The 14,468-nt window shown below is 39.1% G+C and overlaps 1 long non-coding RNA gene across 1 annotated transcript in view; it reads right to left on the minus strand.

Annotated features, from left to right (window-relative positions):
* Positions 1-3,449: 3,449 nt before the first annotated feature.
* Positions 3,450-14,468, minus strand: part of LOC110483645 (uncharacterized) — a 161,576-nt gene continuing 150,557 nt past the window's right edge. Inside the window, exons 3-4 of the long non-coding RNA XR_002467610.3 lie at positions 9,575-9,691; positions 3,450-3,516 (exon numbers count right to left, since the gene is read on the minus strand). This is a non-coding gene — a long non-coding RNA (uncharacterized LOC110483645). The remainder of the gene's footprint in view (positions 3,517-9,574; positions 9,692-14,468) is intronic.

Raw genomic sequence — 14,468 nt, forward strand, 5'->3', positions numbered from 1 at the left:
TCCATTCCATTTTGAAAGGCTTCAGCTGATCCTCCAACTAAGTTACACTGTCATAAATGAGACTACAGCTGTCTCCAAATCTGTTCAGTCTTAGAAAACCATGCATATAACATGCTCTTTATATATACAATGACTTAAATTAATATATGGCCAAAATGTAGATAAAAACATGCAGCAGCAAGTACAATGGCCACTGTGGGTAAAAGAAGAACAACTTAAAATAATATGGTTTATCAGCTAAAGATCTGCAATTTTTAAAAACTACATTCTTTTCCCTTACAGCAAAGTACAACCAAAAAGAATATCTGGAAATCTGAAAATATGGAAGCAGAATAACAATCCATCAAAGAATGGTAAGAAAGGAAAAAGTTATTATCCAAATTTCATTGTAGTAACATTTTTGATTCTGAAAATATTGGCACACTTAAGTTTTATTAATTAAACTTCGTTATACATGTGAAATGAATTATGCAACCTGTAAATCTTAATTACATTGTTAATTGCAATAACATTATGATCACTTTGTGATGCCTTAAATCAGTCAAACATGTTTCTCAATTTTGTAGTTGATCAGAGCTCATGGCATTTTGAATATAACACACTGCTTGTACATTTTAACAGAATTTATATCATTAATTATAATATTTTGATTAGAGTTTTAAACACTAGTATCCATAGACCAGAAAAACACAGCAGTGTTTTTTTTTTCTGGATGCAATATGATTTTAACACTTCATGCAGCAAATGCTTCTGGTTAAACAATTGGTATTAATTATGCAAACATGCATCATTCATGCACTGGGTGTTTATGTCCATCACAACAGTGAAGCAGCTTCAGACTGAGACAGAGATGCAGCTGGCAGAAGCAGCACCTGTAGTGAAACAGCTCAGGAGACTCAGGTGTTGTCATGCCAGGGCATTTATAAACCTGTTCACTGTGCTCTGAAAATGTAAGTCAGTATTTAGAGACATTGAGACCCTGCATCAATTTTACGCCAGATGAGTGTCTGGCTTCTCTTAGCATCAGTTCAGCCTCAAGTAATTAATTTAATTATATCAAGTAATTAATTTAATTATAAGTAGCCTCAGCTACTTGCAATTAAATGTTGAAAGCAGTCACTGGCATGTCTGGTGAAAGCAGCCCTGCAAGAGGGACTGAAAAAGCCATCGTAGCCCATAATCAGGGTGAGGCTTCATCTAAAGTTCCAGGCTCCAGGTTGAGCACATGAAATCCAGAAAGTTGTTAAATGACAGGACAGATTGCTGTTAGAAGAACCAGACTGCTCTGAGAAGAACCAGAAATCTAGAAAACACAGCTTAAAAGGTAAGATTGAATAATTAGAGATAATTAGTGTGAAGAAGAGATACCTGGGATAACAGTCTGCATACACAGAAAAGGTTGGTATAAAATGAAGGAATTAGCTTGGCAGAAAAATGAAAATGGCACAATTGGCAGCAAAAAAGAATTGTACTGGACATTATTAGGAAAAGCTTTGTAATGCTAAGAACCAGCCCAGACACAGCTTGCTCTTTGCAAAGCTATGGAGACACTCTCTCACCAGGGTTTTAAGAACAGACTGGACTAATGGCAATCAGAAATGAAGCAGATATGGCTGGGTCTATGCTAGGGCAGTCCTTAAATGACCTCTTACATCCTCAGCATGTTAGGTTTTCTAGGATGCAGGAAGTGCTTCACGGTGCTGCTAATCTGGAAATTCTTGCAAGAACTGGCATTCTGTAATGCTCTGCACTATAGGAGAAGATGGTTTTCCTGTCGGGACAATCCACAGCTCCCTAAGGAGTCTGCTGAACTGTGGTGCTTCCCTGGGCAGTGGCTGCTGCCATCAATCTCATGCCCAGTATCCAGCTCTGGATTATATTATTAAATAAGCCTGTAGTACAAACCTTCCAAACACCTCAAGCATAGTCAGACCTTACCCTGAAGTGTGAGTCACAACTTACAAATACAAAATATTAATTTTCTATCAGCTTTAGTGATATCCAATGAAGTTTGAATAGTTTTCTAACTGACTGAGGCATGAAAAAGCCAGACTGTCCTCTCATCACAGAAAGATAAATCACAAGTGACTCCACACAAAGGTGTGTACTCTTAGAGGCAAAACTGGTGTAGGGTGGGGGACCTTCACCAGAGCCTGTTTGTTGCTGTGAAAGGGTGGGACACAGCAGATCCTTTGCAGCCCTGGTTCTGGTGAAAGATTTCATTGTGCTCTTCAAGTTTGCTACTCTACAAGGCAAAGTTCAGGTTGTGCTTCAGTGGGATCTGAGAAGCCAATTCATGCACTGTGCTTTGTGTCTATTTTAAGACAGGGCTCTTCCCTAGCCTGCCTTACAGTACTGAGCCAAATTCCCTTCCAAGCTGCATTCAAATGTACCTCTTGGGCTAAAGAATTTAGTAAGAAAAATAAATCAAAAATTAAAAAAAAAAGGCAAAGACAAATTAATAAGAAGGCTTAAAAATAAAAAATGTCTCAGTTTTGTTTTGGTTTTATTTTTTTTTTTTCCATCTGCATTCATTTCAGTATTTCAGGAGACTGATTTAGGGCAGAAAGTTTATAGGTATTGCAAACAATTCCCTGGCATCTCTCTTTTTTCTTCTTTAAGAGAATGTCTAACTTCCTAAACAACTCCAGCGCTGATCACAGGAAAGACCCGCCAACCTACTCCTGTTGCTGGTTGGGTGATTTTGTGCTTTATTTCACTGCAGCTGAACATCTCTGTCTCCGTCAGATGCTTCTCAGCAGTCTCTTTGTACATGAGTTTATAGAAAAGCTTTTCAAATCATTGAAAGTAGAGTAAGTAGGAATATGCCATGAGTGTACTTGTAGGTAAAATTAAGAAATATTCTGGTTTGATTTCTGAAGGTTGGCTACAAGCCCTGCAGCTGAAATTCTCTAAATATGCTTTGAAAATAAAAAATACTCACTAAACGCCTCTTGAAAGAGTAAATAGTCAAAGCAGCTTTGAGCTTCATTTTGTGCTTCACTTGCAAATAGTTATGTGACCCAGCCTCACACCTCAGCCTCTAACTCTGCAACAGGTCACCCCAGCATAGTGTTACAGGCCTTAACCTTGCCCTGCCATTCATGCTTAATGTGGTCACGGCTTGATTTCTTATGGCACGCTAGGACTCCTGGCCAAATTTCATTGCTAACAGGGAAAAAAAGTCACACTGACAAACTGAACGTTTCCAGTGCAATTACAGGAAGGCAGAGTGGCTTTTCACTCCAAAAACACATCCATCCACACACAAATACATGTGTATATAGACAGACAAACTCATATGTGTGTATAATATCTTGCCTTTATGGTGCACTTAAAAGTTGCTCTTCTGAGAGAAAAGCAGGCATTCCCCTTGTCAGAGAGCTGCAACTCTGCCAGTCAGTCAGTCTGAGAACGCCAAGTGAGCCACTGGAGACGTGGGATCTTTCAGCTGCACAGCATCCCATTCATCAAATGCTTCAGCAATGTAATATGTAAAGCTGGAAAAAACAGAAGCTGCACATGCAAGAGGAATCAATTAGCAGGAACACCCATATAGGAAAAAAGACCTGCACAGAATCACCATGTTGCCATTTTGAATTTCCTAAAGCTACCTCCTCCTTTCTTTTGGGTGATCTTGGAACACATTATGTAATTTGGATGAGAGGACTGAAGTGTTCTAATCCCCTAATTAGCACTGATAATTTAATAGAACACTGCAGAATTTAATGTCACTAGGTAGCACTAAGCACAAAGTTGGCATTATATCCTTTTCTCCACTCCCCTGCCCCACCAAAAATTTTAGATATGGCAAGCCTCAATGTTAGGAAAGAGGCTTTTATAGTTTGCAAATAGTTTCCATCTGGAAGAAGGCGCACCCAACAGAATTCAAACAATGCACACTGCAATCTCAGTTACAGTGGCATAAATTAGGATCAATTCCACTGAGGTCAGAACAGTTATATCTGGGAGACACGTGAGGATTGAGGCTAACTAACTGCAGGAGAGTCAGTTCTCATCTCCTCTCCCATAAGTCAGGCTGGCCCTAGTTTCCAGTTGGACTCTGTCCACATAGTGGGCCAAACCTGGCTTTAAATGTCAAGAGAATAAATGTGGAGATACTGATTTTACTGGAGCTATTCCCAATTACAGTAGTGCAAAGTTTGACCCAGAGACTATTTTTATAGATTCAGGCACTGAGCAGTTGACATCCCATCATACTCTGGCCTTGCTGGACTGGAACGTTCAGAGTACAAAGGCATTTCTGTGTGATCTGGAGTACCATGTTTCAGAGCCATGTTTGATCACAATTATTTCTCACTTGGATGAAGGCAGCAATTCCCAAAATAAAGTGCACATGTGGAGCACACTTATCTACCTAGTTCCTCTCCTCCCCCAGGAATATTTTTCGACTTGTTAACTACTGGAACCTGATCCTCATGTAATACAGGAAATGTGTAAGGGTGATACCAAGGACCTTAGCAAAGTGCAAGCTGTGAATAGCCCTGCTGAAGCTGAGCAGCCAGAAAAGACAAAAATGTTGGCATGCCAGCTGTTGAGTGCTACTGCAGGTGAATGGCTTTTAGAAACATTTAAACCAGTTGGCGTATAAACAGGCCAACCCTCACTAATGGTAAAAAGGTAAGAAAGAAGGTAATAAAGTATAAGAAGTGCAGTGACCACATAGAGTGACACGAACAGCAAAGAGTTTTCCTTTGATGGGAGGAAGGCAGAGCTCAGCAAGAGGCTACAGAAACACTGGTGTGAGCTGTAGGGGAGATATGGGTACTCCAGGAATACTCTCCTGGGTGGAGAGGAGGAAGAACACCAGCTCAGAGCCTGAGGTCTGTCTTCCCACCTCTTCTCCCAGAGGGGTAAATGTGGCTCTGCACAGCTGAGTGCCCCTTAGGGCAGCAATTATAAAGGAAGTGAGAATGGTAGTTGTATATAAACATGGCCCGATTAAGAATTCTTTCCCATTATTTAAGGTTGAACTGATGCAGAGTTTAATGAACCACTGCTGTCTGACAAATAATAAATACACCACACAAATGAATTTCAGGGTTAGTGAGACTCTTCATGGATTTGAATGGAATTTAGCAAATAGTCTCAGATGAAACAATGCAGAAAAAAAATCTAAAATGTCAAAGCACTTCATTTTAGTGCTTTCAAAATGGAGTGGTTCATTTTAGAACTGCCAAAACACTTTCAAAAACGTTCAAAACAAGCTTTTAATCTGTCCATTTTTAAATTGCTCTAAATTTTAAAAGGAAAGAGAAAAAGCTTTTAAAAACATGAAACAGCCCAAAACCAAAAATTAAATCATTCTTTTGAAGTAAAACTAAATATTTTGGATTGCAAAAATTAATACTTTTCTTGAGTATTTTTTTATTTTTCCAGCTGTATTTCAAAACTCAGTTTGACCAAAACTAAAATGCAATTCTGAAAAAAAAATAGTTGTTGGAACCATTAACAAATATCTATAGACTCAGGGAGTAGTTTGGGTTGGAAGGGACCTTTAAGGGCCATCTATTCCACCCCTCTGCAATACACAGAGACCTCTCCAACAAACCAGGCTGCTCAGAGCCCCATCCAACCTGACCTGGAGTGTTTCCAGGGATGAAGCACCTCTCTGTGCAACCCATGCCAGTGTTTTGCCACCTTTGTTGTAAAAAACTTCTTTCTAATCTAAATTCAAGCATTACCAAGCTTCTGTTCTTGGTAATCTACTGCCCAATTAATGTCTCTGAGTTTACTGGAGCAGAGTGAGGCCCATTACTTTCCATAAACTATTTGAGCTTATTGATCTGTTTTTAATTGGAAAATCTGAAAATATTTGGTTTTATAACAGTAAAATAACAAAGGTTCCATCTGCAAACTCACAGTAAAAAACATTAAGCATGCAAATGGTAGGTTTAAGTATTTGAAGATATGACTGCTCTCTGCAGTGCTGTATCAGAATCTTTGTCTGCTTAACCTGATCGTGGAGCTTTTTTCCAGCCCAAGGCCCTTGAGCATCCCCACTGCCCTGTCTTGCTTGCAGGCAGCTCCAGGCCTTGCAGAAGGGTTGGAGTGGGATATCAGCTACAGCCCAGTTCTGTTCCACAGCAGTGCTGCTGTCACATGCGCTCCCGTCCCACTCAAACTCAGCCACACAAGACACTGAAAATGTGGCACTTGTGAGCCCCTCACAGAGAGCATGGGAATGAAGCACCAAATCCCATGCTCCTGAGAGGATCAATACTTTCAGCCAGAAATACTTGGCTTGCAGGTGTTTGGCTGTCTGATGAATAGCTCTAATTTTCTACAGAAAGCAGATACTTTTTTTTGTGGAAAAAATATGCTCACAAACTTTTCCTTTAAGGAACAGATGGAAATGGAAAATTTTTAACCTATAAGATACAGCAACATGTGTAGTTTCCACACACCCCTCAATCTTTCCTGCATGTTCACTGATTTGTCCTGCTACAGGAAATTGCAATAAGGGTGATTGGCTTCGAGCCCAAAATATTGTCCAGTTTCTCAAGCTCTATCAATGGGCCTATCAATGATGTTTCCATGTGTGGACCTTGACTTTTCTCAAATAGCAGTCCTGTTAGAGGTAGAACAACATGCTACTGTACTGCATGTCACTGGATACTATGATCGCATTCCTATGCTGGCCAAAGGGAGGAGAAGGGTGTTTGCAAGGCCCTGTAGGCACAAAGAACCCAGAACAGTTCCCCAGGAAAGGGGAGTCAGGTTTTGTAGCTATCTGAGGCATGAAATGTTTTATTAGCAACACACATATGCAGACATTCTAGACTTTATTTGCTTCCAAAATAAAAAGACATATTATTGCAATAGCAAAAGAAATTCATCTGTGTTTGAGTTTTGTTATGATTTGAGCGAAAGGAAGGAAATCCAGGGTCAGAGATCACTCCCTCCCTACTGTTTATCACAACAGGTTACCATCTTTAATTTTACCAACTTTGTCATATTTTAGGCTTGATCCTTAACTTTGAAGTTTTTCCCCTTTCTGGAATTAAGCCAGAACCACAAAATATTTGAAAACACAGGGCTTGATGGAATTAAATATAGTTTTTCTCTGTGAAAGTAATACCAAACTGAAAGTGTTTTCCCTCTCAAAAGATGCCTTTAAAATTGACGTTTCCTTCATATTTATATTGGCTCTGGTTATTTGATAAAAGCTATAGGAAATGTATTGCAAAATCTTATTTTTAAAAGACAAATAAGGAAACTAAATTTAAACTTTTTTTCAACTATATCCTGCATTATTTTATAAATGCTTTCCAGATTTGGCTTGACACTATTACACATTTCAGGATTATCTGAAAGTTAATTCAATGATACCTTACTTTGGCCCTCCTTTTTAGCTTTTTGATGTACCATTGTTAATTGATTTTAGTGTTCTCTTCAGGAATATTTGATACAAAATCATAAGTTTGAAGATCACAATCAAAAATACATATATACGCAAATGTACAAATCTATACGTATGGACACATATATATGTAGTCCACAGAAATTACTCATAAAAATGCAATGTGTTCCAGCCAAGCAGCCAACTACAATAAACACATCATTCATTACTTTAAAGTCCTACTGACTTTAGCGATAATTTTTCCTGAATAATGAATGTACATTCTAGACACAGTAAAACTTCAGGAGTTTAACAAAATATTTTAATAGAGCTATGCTGAAAATAAAGATAATTCCACAGAGGGAGGTTTCAGTGGCTGATATGGAGGGAGGAAATTTTCATATCAATAAATATGGTGGCATCTGCCAGGTAAAATGTTGCAATAATACTCTGGGTGTCCTCTTCAAGTCCTCTTCCCAGCTTCTGACCTTGCCTTGCTTTGATCTCAGGTGGAAATTGTGCTCCTAAGGCTGAGCCAGAATGCTCACCCAGATGTCACCCTGTCCACAGTGCTTCTCTAATGTGGGCTAGCAGCAGTCCATGGCAATGATTTATTATAAACTAGGTGTAATTGAAGTTCTCTTGTCCTTTGGGAAATATTTGTAGGTAGAGACTGTTATGTAGCATCTCTAGTGTCCCAGTATCCATATGCAGGATAAATTAGTTGAAAAACTATTCCCTGACTCTGCATTTACACAGGAGTCTTCTTGGCAGAAAAGATTGTTTACTTATTTGTAGCAGTATAGCAAGACCTTTCCCCTATTGGTTGCAAGCTTTAGCCAGCAGATGAGAACTATAAGCAACTTCAAATTAATATTTGTACCAAGCTCATTTATGGCTGAATTAAATTACAGCTTCCAAAACGAATGTCAGAATTAGCTTGTTTGTACTGTGCTTCATTGGCACTGTTATATTGATATTTATGGCATCAGGCCTCAGGTTCATTTTGACATACAGAGCTCTCCTCCGGTGTCACCAGGCAAGTTACTCTCTGGAATACTGTGAATCACATGGACACGTAGTGATATTCAGGTGGAACTCCAGAAAATCAGCTCCAAACAATTCTGTGGATTAACTTCTTCAGATAATGGGTAATGATGCTCCATTCTAGCAGAAGCAAAAATGTTTCTGAGAAAAAAAATTAAACCACATGAATTGTCTTTTTTTCATTATGGACAGCTGTATAATGTCTCCTTGCATTGTTTTTTAAGAGCTCTGGGCTGGTCTGTTATTTGTGAAAATGGTTCCATGTTATTTTCTTCATAGCTTTTGTGTGTGAGAACCTAGGACTAACACCATTATATTTTTTGCCCTTTAGTGAAGATGTTCCTACCGGAGGAGAATTCTGGAGTAAATAGAACAAAAATAAGCAAAACATTTGCAGGTTTGGTTCTGATTTTTTAAAAAAAATGTGGATCAGAAACATTGTAGTCAGATTTATTGCAATCCATCTCCAGTAAAATAATGAAAAAATACTCACTCAATTAAAAGTGTCAGAATTCAAACTAAATGTAATTCATAAAAAATGGTTCGGTTAGCTGAATCCATGGTGTGACAGCAACAGCTGTAATAGAAATCAGCCATACTATGAATTTTTTTCCTTTCAGAGAATTCACAATGTGTTTTTAATTAGAAGGAATCCAGTTTTCAAAAACCATGTCAGGTTTCTGTGCAATCAGTCTGCCACTACCTGGTCCAGTAATTATTTAAAAATTAAGGATGACCAGTGACCCAGGGCTTCAAATTCCAAGCCAGGGATAGTTTCTTCTCCAACATTTCAGGTTTTCCAGGGGAAAAGGTATCCTCAAATTAAAAATATTTGACTAGACTGTAAATGAGAAGGTCTCAATAATGCCTAACTACTACAACCACTGAAAGTTTCCAGGCTCAGAGCTGAACTGCATGGCTTTCATGCAAAAATTGTAATTTTTTCACCTCTAAACTGAAAGAGGGTGGGGATTCAATATTTTCTCATATTTTTTTCCTAGATAAAAGGGATTTCCAAGGGTTTGGCTTCAGTTCTAAGTAGAGAAAAGGAAGTGAAATGCATTTTCTAACCAGATTGGACAGTGGTATTTGTGAGGTACATGGTAAAGTTAAGCAATTGAGTCAATTTCTTGGCTGCAAGATTCTCATCTGAGGGTGACTTACCTTATTTTGATGTTTCTGAAGCCAGCAGGACTGTTTCCTAAGGCAATGAATGGAGCAAGGCCTTGTTCATTAGAGATTCACAGAGTGTAGAGGTCTTTCTGACAACAGAAATAACAGCTGAAAAAAATATTTACATTTAAACAAACAGTATTTCAAGAAATGCTGAGAGATTTGCACAGTAATACATAAAGTAATTTAAAATAGGTAAAAACAAAGAAGGCTTGATCCTATATTTTCATCTGTTTTACTCTTTCTTACAGTTTAAACTTTTCTTACTCCACAACCACAAGTTCTCAATGTCTGTGTTTTTACAAAAGGAAGCATTAGACTTCAGACAGGTGTTGGATTCTGGGCTGATGATTCTCAAGCAAAGAAAATTCCAAAGTCAAATGAGGGTTTATATCTCTTTTTTTTAGAAAGTGCAGAAATAATGTTTCTAATTTCTCAAAAAGTGAGAATTTATATCCATCCTACGGTCCTACGTCTGTGACTGCAGTACTGTTAGGCTATGACAAAGTTTGTTGCATTGATAATGTTATTTAATTACAGATATATAGACATACACACACACATACACAAAGCAACAAAACTGTATTCAACAGATAGCTTCAATAATGGAAGAATTAGATAATATAATTGAGATCTTTTACATAGGAGTAATCCCATTTACGTCAATGGAATAACAAGGGTTTAGAGGGTCAGATGTGTATAACAACCATCTGTGCTCCTTAGGTTTTATCCTCAGATAACATTCTCCAGCAACAGAAAGAAAATGCCACGCTGACAGGTAACCCAACCTATTTCCAAGCTGCATGCCAGGCCCCTGAGTGCTTGGGTGTGACATTTGACTGCAGTTGCTTTCACACTTTGATTTATTCTGTGCTCTCACCATTGCCCTGTTCTCCCTGTGCAAATTCCTGCAGACATTAGCATGGACACTGTCACCCTGCCTGTCCCCTTGTCACAGCTGAGCTCTGAGCTGTTCAGCCAACACCCTGAGAGTGACCCCAGGCGAGGTGGGGGCCCTGCCTGGTGCCCTGTGCAAGGCAAACATGGACTGAGACCCTCAGGGCTGTGGCAGCCACTGCAGCAGGCACCACCAACCACTAATTGTTACGGGGAAGATACTTCTGTATTAAGGCACCAAATAGTGAGCCTTCTGTAAATGTTTTAAAGTTATGCAAAATAACCTTCACTACAGTATAATATTGCTGCTATTATTATACTTCAGAAATTAACCAATTTTACATATTTTCCCTAACAAATGTTCAAAGGAAGACTAGGACCAGACTGCAGGAATTGGCATTACCCGCCACCATAAGTTAATAGTGTCTTTTTTAGGCAATATTCTGTCTGTAAAACAGCAGTTTCAATGTAAGAATTCATAACTTAAGTCTGATAAAAGTATTGCAAAATCACAGTTAAGGGCTTTTGCAAGACATTATGTATCAAGCTTTTAGCTGCAAATTAAAGAGGCATTTTCTTAAAACCAAAGAGTAAACTTGTCCTGTTTGCAATGAGCAGCACTGAGAGAAGATAAGGAAGATTATCAGCAGTATTTACAAAAATTGATTTAGGGTCAGCATCAGAAACTCTGGATCATTAAACGTCTTTGCCAAAGGCAGGTTTCCCCAAGAACGTGAGAAGATTAGATTTCAAGAAAAGGATACCAAAGAGAGTAGAAAGAAATGAGATGTCAGTGGATGGAGCAGGGCTTTAGGCACATCAGTATTTTTTCTCAGAGGCTTCTCAAATGTGAACTTTCCCATGGAGTAATACATCTGCTGCAATGAGAGAGGATTTCAGAATGATTGGCAGATTCTTCTCAGTCAGAGCAAGAACATCCTCACCAGCTGAGTGCCCAGAGCACCTGGTAACTGGCAGTCCTGGATTGAGAGCCAGGCTCTCTGCCTGCCAGGGCATCTCAGCCTGCTCTGAATAGCAAACCAGCCCCTGAACCAGACAAAGGAATGCTGCAAACCTACTTGGTAGGGGCTAAGGCACTCTCTAGCATCTGGGAAATTGTGATTCAAGTCCTGTTTCAGAGTGGAGTGGAGAATAATGTGTAGGGCACAGAAAATGAGACTGAAGTAAAAGAGTGAGGAGCCAACTCCGGCCCCTCAGGAGCTTGAGACTCAAGTCAGGGCACCTAGAAATGAGAGCTGAGGGTCAGCTTTGAAGCCTGATCCAAAGAGGCCACATAATAAAAAAAAAAAAAAAAAAAAAAAAAAACGACAGTGTTACCTGTGTTGTACTATGAATCCTCAGCAGTGTCATCCTGACATGAATCCTCATCTCTTGCAGGAGGATTCCTGCTGCTCCCCAGTAGTGCTGCTTCCAAAAGTGACTTAAAGGAAAAGATCCATCAAGGAGGGGAAACAACTAAGGTGAGTCTAGAGGAAGACATCTTCATCACCTAGTAAAATCTGTTCAGTCAACTACAGCTAATGTGCCTCCCAAGCCGTAAAATGAAAATGGATTATGTGTAGTAGTACTATAAGACCAGCATGAAACTCCAAGTAGTTTCCAATTAGCATAAATATAAGGTTATCATAGAAAAGTGTTGCTGTAAATCTTCACAATTTAGCATTTTAACATTCTTCCTAATGCTTCCTATGAATAAAGTGATGAAGAACAGGACCTGCTGTTGGGGGGAGATAACTCCCATGCTGTGCATGCACACTGCAACTAAGCTTTCACTGTCACATCTCTATGGTACACAAGAAGGAAATAAACCACCAGGAAATATCAACACTGACTTTCAGAGGAAGAAATGCTGCATGAAGCTATGCAGTTTTGCTGGAATTGGATAAGCTGGACCCAGAGTTGTGTGAAGCTCAGAACTTTAGTTTACTTTTGCTTCAGCAAATTGTGCCAGGAAGCTGGTTTGCTTTGCTCGATTACCCAACAATGACTTTTAAATTTTTGTGTGCTGGAAAATCAGAGTGAGTACTAAACCTAGGCAAATTTTTCCATGTTGTTTCTTCCCTTGCATGTTATCAGCTCACAGTTAATATGCTGTCTCTCATAACATGGTGGAACAGTAGTACCATATGTGTTCAGAATCATCACACAAAATGTTTCAAGAGCAAACAGATGAAAGGACCTAGTGTTGGCTTGATATGACCCATTGCCACAGTCCTTCCAAGGTCACTTACTATCCCTAGAAAGAGAATATAAGTTTTTTTTTCTGGGTCAAGGACATGTATGGCTGGCGTGATCTTGAAAGCTGCAGATCCATGCCTGCCAGCCATCAGTTTCCCTCTATGAAACAGCAAGCCCCCATTTTTGTTTCAGGTTGGGTGGGATATAATCACCTGGACAAGGGCTGTGCCAGGGTAACAGAAGGTGCAATACTGTGTGCTTAGTGAAATTGGTTTTTGCATGGAAACACATGTAATCATTTAAATCAGATTTATGCTAGTTCACACTGAGCTGGACCAGGTGAGATTATCATCAGTGCCAACTCACACCACTGCAGTGCTGCAACAGAGTTCTTTCAAGGTAACTCCTTGCAGTTTCTGTGGGTAGAGAATCTTGTCTCAGAAACTTCTAGTCTGGCTCTCTTGGCCAAAAATATGCTTAGGGGCTGTCACAAGTGAGACAGAGTGGCTGGTGTAACACGGTGTTCTGACAGGAGCAGCACTCCATGTTCAGGGATTAGCACAGTATAGCCTCAAGTGCAGGCTTTGGTTTCCCAGCAGAGACTTTTGATCCACCCCTTCCTCATGTGCCACACTCACAGCCCTGTATGACCAAGAAGGTGCTTTTGGAAGAACATTCTGTGTCCCAGTGGTTGCGTGTTCACAAGAAATGTGGTTACCAGCCTTTCATAGCAGCTTCAGTAATTAATGACATTTCAAATCTTCATGCTACTTTTTGACAAATGACTATATCATGCATTTGGCTTGTGTAAAAAGTACTGTTCAGTCAGAGATCTAACCACAGAAAAGAACATTTTTTAAAGAGTGTTTATATTTTGTACGGATTAAAGAAACTATATGACATTTTCCTGGATCTGTAAACAACACAAAGTAGAATGAAGTATTGGGCCAATAACAATGTCAAAATCTTGTAGAAAAATGCACATGAAAGCTCAACTTTACCAAATAATTTTCAATTGTTCTGGCTTTATGATATATCATTTATGCAAGACAGAATAGTTGTTATTATTAAACACTCTTTCTAAAAATTAAAATCCAAAATATGTTCACAGGTAAGCAAATTTTTCTACATCTCTGCTGTCAGAATTGAATCAGCTAAACTGATTATATTAAATGCATTTTCCTGGCTACTTTCCCAGTGTGGAGAACAATTCAAATCATGTTTCTTTGAACATTTAGCAGCTGGCAATTGCTGGCTGCAGAGTACCTGCCAAGAAGATACTGTGCTTACAAACAAAATTATACACCTACTTACATGTACACACAGAACAGGTCGTGTTTATCCCAGCATTAATACCAACTTTCACAGTGCTAAAATGAAGCACCTTCACTAGGTGATTGCTTCAGCAATAAATTTGCCTCTATTATTGACTTTGCAGGATACATTTCTTGGAGAATGGGCAGTAGCTGCCAGTATCTTTGTCTACTGTGAGTACAGCAATAAAAAGAATTGATCAGATGGGTACTGAAAATGCAGTTCAAATGTAGAATAAGTTTCTACCTTGACCATTCAAGCAATATAGACAGGATAGATGCATTCTGTCTGTCTGATCACCCTCAGGGTATGGATCTCCTACTGGCATTTTTCTGGTAGGAGCAAGAAGTAATTACAATTGCATTTGTTCTGCAGCAACATTTTCTTTCCTTATTGCTCATTTTTACCCCACACTGAGAATGGAGATTGCAAGATCACTGCAAAGCAATGCTGTGGCACAGTAGGCATTAAAAGG

Source organism: Lonchura striata, chromosome 10 (genome assembly GCF_046129695.1).
Source record: "Lonchura striata isolate bLonStr1 chromosome 10, bLonStr1.mat, whole genome shotgun sequence".
Taxonomy (NCBI): domain Eukaryota; kingdom Metazoa; phylum Chordata; class Aves; order Passeriformes; family Estrildidae; genus Lonchura; species Lonchura striata.